This window comes from Neomonachus schauinslandi, chromosome 1 (assembly GCF_002201575.2).
Source record: "Neomonachus schauinslandi chromosome 1, ASM220157v2, whole genome shotgun sequence".
In the NCBI taxonomy this organism is placed as follows: Eukaryota; Metazoa; Chordata; class Mammalia; order Carnivora; family Phocidae; genus Neomonachus; species Neomonachus schauinslandi.
The window spans coordinates 187,795,425-187,800,660 of NC_058403.1; the positions used below are offsets into that span (position 1 = coordinate 187,795,425).

The window sequence follows — 5,236 nt, forward strand, 5'->3', positions numbered from 1 at the left end:
CTCTCAGCATCATCCAAATCCTATCTGTGATTCAAGGGGACAGTTCAAGTTCTACCTTTTACAACAGGACCTCCTCAAACAGTCTAACCAACAGAGATGTCCCCTCTGTACCCTTACCTTTACCTCTCGTTGGACAATCATCTACTCTCTCAAACTTGGTGCCTGGCCTAGAGAAGACTCTCAGCACATACCTGCTGAATGAATGAATTGAATCTTTACTCACCCTTCAAGGCCTAACTCAACTGTCACTGCCTGTAAAAAGCTCTCCCTGATCCCCAGGCACAAATTAATCCCTTGCTCTTTGAGTTTCCATAGAATTTTGTCTATAGCTGCACTGTAATACCTATCACCATGCCTACTAATCATTTGCTTGTCAACTTGTTCCTCCATTAAACCATAAGATTCTCATAAATGGGAATCACATCTTATTCTTTTTTGTATATATTGTATCTGGCACATTCTATACCTGTGCTGTCTGATATGGGAGCCACCAAGTACATGTGGCTATTAAATTTAAACTGTAATTAATTAAAATGAAATGAAGTAAAAGATTCCCTTCCTCAGTTGCACTAGCCACATTTTAAGTTTTCAAAAGTCACATGGGGCTAGAGTCTCCAGCATTAGACAATGCAGATCTAGAACATTTCAGTCATCACAGAACATACTAGTGGACAGTGTTGTACCAGGCATTCACTATATTATAAAAACAGCTATCATTTGAGAGTTCATTATGCCCATGCATTGTGCTGTGTTTCATGTACACTCATTTAATTCTGAGGACTAGACTCAGAGGTTAATACGAGGATTATCCTTATTCTATAAATGAGGAAACTGAAGCACAGAAAGGTTAAGTAATTTGGCCAAAGCCATACAATGAGTGGATGGCAGGGCCAGATTTTACTATTCTCATAAGCAAATCTACACCCATAACCACTGCACTTTTGTTTAAGGAAGTAGAGTATAGCATAAATAAAATGGCCTTACAAGTCCCCATTCAAATTCTGACCCCAGCCTCACATGTCAGCTGTTAGACCTTGGAAAAATTCATCATTTTCTCCCTAAAATGGAGATAATCCTAATTATTTCCTCAGGTCATTGTGAAGATTGAGTGAAGTAATGTGAGTGAGGGGCTTCATATAGTGCCCAGCACATAGTAGGTATCCAGCAGGTTTTAGCCATGTTCTTACTCAATGTTTTACCCTCGAGGGTGTCAAGAAGTTCTTAGTTGAGTTATAAGTACATAGTAAACCTTCATACATATTATTTTAAATGACAGATTCTTATTCTGAGATATTACCCTTTGTTCCTCCCAGTATTTTTTAATTTGGCTTTTACAAATTCATCGACTAACTGCCCACTCAATTTGTGTCCTGTTATTAATGTAACATGACAGGGGCGGAGGGTGGAAATAAATGTTACCTTCTACAGCTAGGAAACAAGAGCTCTACAGAAAGGAAGGAACCACCTCAATCAATGTGAGCACAGGAAAGTGGTAGAGTTTTAACAGGAGAATTTCAAGCATCAGCCTTGATGGGGGTATGGGGCCATCTTTCCTCCTTAATGACTTAGTCCCCTGGACTGCTTGAAAGAAGGCAAGCCTAATTCTTACTGACTTGACAAGAACTTGCAGTGAATAATAAATGCTACAGTTCAGGCAGGCTGTTACCATACCAACTGGAAGGTCAGATGAACAAACATCTGAGAATGAATCGAATTACACAAAATGAAGAAGAAATAGGTCTGCTGCAAGGTGAGTGAGCAATAAAAGGATGGGATGGTTGGGTTTCCAAGGACAAAACATTTGGAAAAAAAAAAACAACTGTTATCTCTCTAAGCTCTGCATTGCTTTTTACCAACATGCTGTTTATTCACATCTATGGGCCTCTGTTCCTAATCATTCCAAAGAAAATTCTGAATTGAGAGAGTTTCTGCACAAGTACCAGAAAATCTACCTCAGATGAGCTCAAATAGTGTCAAACTTGGCCAACACTACTTGAAGCCTGGATTTCAGCTAGAACTTGGGGTTGATACAATCTAGAGGCTCCAGCTCTGTTCTTCTGGGGTTCTCTCAGGTCACCTCTTCTCTGTGTGCGCTGGTTTTATCTGCAGGCTTAAAGGTAGGTGGTCTGTCATTCTCCTGAGTTTCACATCTATGCATGGCCCTGTGGTGGACTGGATATTGCTCAAACTATTTACCACCCTCCCTATCACTCCTAGGAAAAAGCAGTCTTCCCCGTTCCATTGATGTTGGGCTTGGCAATCTGATATACTATGGCTCCATAGTGGGTGGGCTCGATGCAAAACTTAACCATGTGACTTTCTTTGGTCACTAAGATGTTGGTAGATGTGATGGAGCCTAGGCTTAAGCTATGTTATGTATTTCCATTGGTGCTCTTACACCTCTGTCATTGTCTTGAGAACAGCATGTGTAGGCTAGTTCACTGGTCCTGGGAAGAAATGGGAGACTTTGATGTAGAACAGTAGCTAGCTCAGCTGATCTCTGGACTCATTAGTGGGCCCAGCCCATGTCAGGAGAACTGAATTGCTCTAACTAGCAAGGCTTGGACCAACTAAGGAGATGCTTATTGCTCTGTGGTGTTGAGGTTTTGTGGGGTTTTGCTAGGCAGCATTTTTGTGGCAATAGTTAACTGATAAAATTATATCCAGCTCAAAAAAGGGACTCTCTTCTGAAATTTTTCACATATGATTAAGACAAAATTGTCTCATAAGCTCCCAAGAAAGCCTCTCCTTGCATCTAATTGGTCCAAATTGGGTCACGTGCTCAATCACTGGTGGCAGGGGTGGATTTTACCCTCAGAGAAATAAGGTTCCTTCTTGGAGGCCAGCCTCCCCTAGCACATGAGCCATTTTGCAAAGGAATGGATATCTGAAGAAAATAAGAGATTTGTTTAGAGGAAGAAATGGGTGTTAAGATGGCAACACCCTCTATTCCTACCTCTCTCTGGCCTCAGGGCAAGCATGACTCATCTATGAAAACTGCCAGAAACCTCTAATCCACCCTGCTTGCTACTTCCTATAGAAGTCAAACTGGAGGGCTCTCTTGGTACAGAAATGAGAATTTGCACATTACTTCTCAGGTAGCCTCAAGAGTTTTGCTTTCAACCATTGAGTTTTTGTTTCAATGCAGGTACAGAAAAGTAGTTGAAATCCTGGACTCTGTAGTTAAATCTGGCTTCAAGTCTTGGCTCAATAATTTACAAGCTCTGTGACCCAAGGGAAGTTATTTACCTTTTCTATGCCTTAATTTCCTCAGATGTAAAATGGCCAATAACAGTATTGACTTTACATGTTATTGGGTGAATGCATCAACTAGTAAATATTAATGAGGTTTTTTTTTTCTCCTATGAGGACAATTGGGAAGATTTTTCCATAGCAGGCCATTCAGCACTCATTCAGATCTTGAGGTGTGTTAAAATTGTCTAGTCAGACAATGAAATATTCTTTAGAAGTCAAGGAGGCATGTTTCCTCTCAGGAAAGCAAAATAGAGTACCATAGTGAGTCAACAGGGAGAGAAGACATAGGTTGTCTCCCTCTCCCAGTCCGGCTGTTAGTTCTGTATTTGGTCAGGCCCCACTGGGTGTCTGGTAATGAAAATGTATTTTAGCTAGGGTAAGCAAAGAGAATGCCATTGCATAGGACATCAACTGTCTCATGGAACTCCAGGGCAGCAATGCAGAGACTGGAACAAGAGCCTAAAGAATCATTAGAATGGTTTGCATTCCTTACCTCCTCCCTGCAGACCATCTCTCTCTGCTCTCTATCTTCATGTCATAACTTGGTGTCTCCATTTTTGTCATGTCATAATTCCAGTCACTCTCAGAAACTGACCTCCTGTCTCTAAGTTCCATTTCCAAATTCCGGGGAAAAGACTCGGTTTGGCATTGTTTGGATCAGATGTCCCTGCATCCCTGATGCTACTGCCAACCTAGAGCCAGAGACCCACCTCTGAAGGGCAGGTACCATCCCTGCAGGGAGAACTGCAAGCTGGGCATGTACTTCAAAAAGATCACAGTAATTTATTCATCCTGTTTAAGAAAGGCAATCTCTGCCCAAGCCCTAAACCACCACTGCCCCTGTAATTCTTTTTTTTTTTATTCTTATGTTAATCCCCATACATTACATCATTAGTTTTTGATGTAGTGTTCCATGATTCATTGTTTGTGCATAACACCCAGTGCTCCACGCAGAATGTGCCCTCCTCAATACCCACCACCAGGCTAACCCATCCTCCCGCCCCCCTCCCCTCTAGAACCCTCAGTTTGTTTTTCAGAGTCCATCATCTCTCATGGTTCATCTACCCCTCCGATTTCCCCCGCTTCATTCTTCCCCTCCCGCTACCTTCTTCTTCTTCTTCTTCTTTTTTCTTAACATATATTGCATTATTTGTTTCAGAGGTACAGATCTGAGATTCAACAGTCTTGCACAATTCACAGCGCTTACCAGAGCACTTACCCTCCCCAGTGTCTATCACCCAGTCACCCCATCCCTCCCACCCCACCCCCCGCTCCAGCAACCCTCAGTTTGTTTCCTGCGATTAAGAATTCCTCATATCAGTGAGGTCATATGATACATGTCTTTCTGTTTGACTTATTTCGCTCAACTAATACCCTCCAGTTCCATCCACATCGTTGCAAATGGCGAGATCTCATTCCTTTCGATGGCTGCATAATATTCCATTGTATATATATACCACTTCTTCTTTATCCATTCATCTGTCAATGGACATCTTGGCTCTTTCCACAGTTTGGCTATTGTGAACATTGCTGCTATAAACATCAGGGTGCACATACCCTTTCAGATCCCTACTTTTGTATCTTTGGGGTAAATACCCAGTAGTGCAACTGCTGGATCATAGGGTAGCTCTATATTCAACTTTTTGAAGAACCTCCATACTGTTTTCCAGAGTGGCTGCACCAGCTTGCATTCCCACCAACAGTGTAGGAGGGTTCCCCTTTCTCCACATCCCCGCCAACATCTGTCGTTTCCTGACGTGTTAATTTTAGCCATTCTGACTGGTGTGAGGTGGTATCTCATTGAGGTTTTGATTTGGATTTCCCTGATGCCGAGCGATATGGAGCACTTTTTCATGTGTCTGTTGGCCATTTGGATGTCTTCTTTGGAAAAATGTCTGTTCATGTCTTCTGCCCATTTCTTGATTGGATTCTTTGTTCTTTGGGTGTTGAGTTTGATGAGTTCTTTATAGATTTTGGATAC

At 42.0% G+C, this 5,236-nt stretch overlaps 1 protein-coding gene across 1 annotated transcript in view; it reads left to right on the forward strand.

The window, feature by feature from the left end:
• Positions 1 to 3,033: 3,033 nt before the first annotated feature.
• The window catches only part of LOC110584951 (actin-related protein 2/3 complex subunit 3-like), a 9,500-nt gene continuing 7,297 nt past the window's right edge, over positions 3,034 to 5,236 (forward strand). The window contains exon 1 of the mRNA XM_044916740.1: positions 3,034 to 3,042. The gene's annotated coding sequence lies outside the window, so the exon portion shown is untranslated. The remainder of the gene's footprint in view (positions 3,043 to 5,236) is intronic.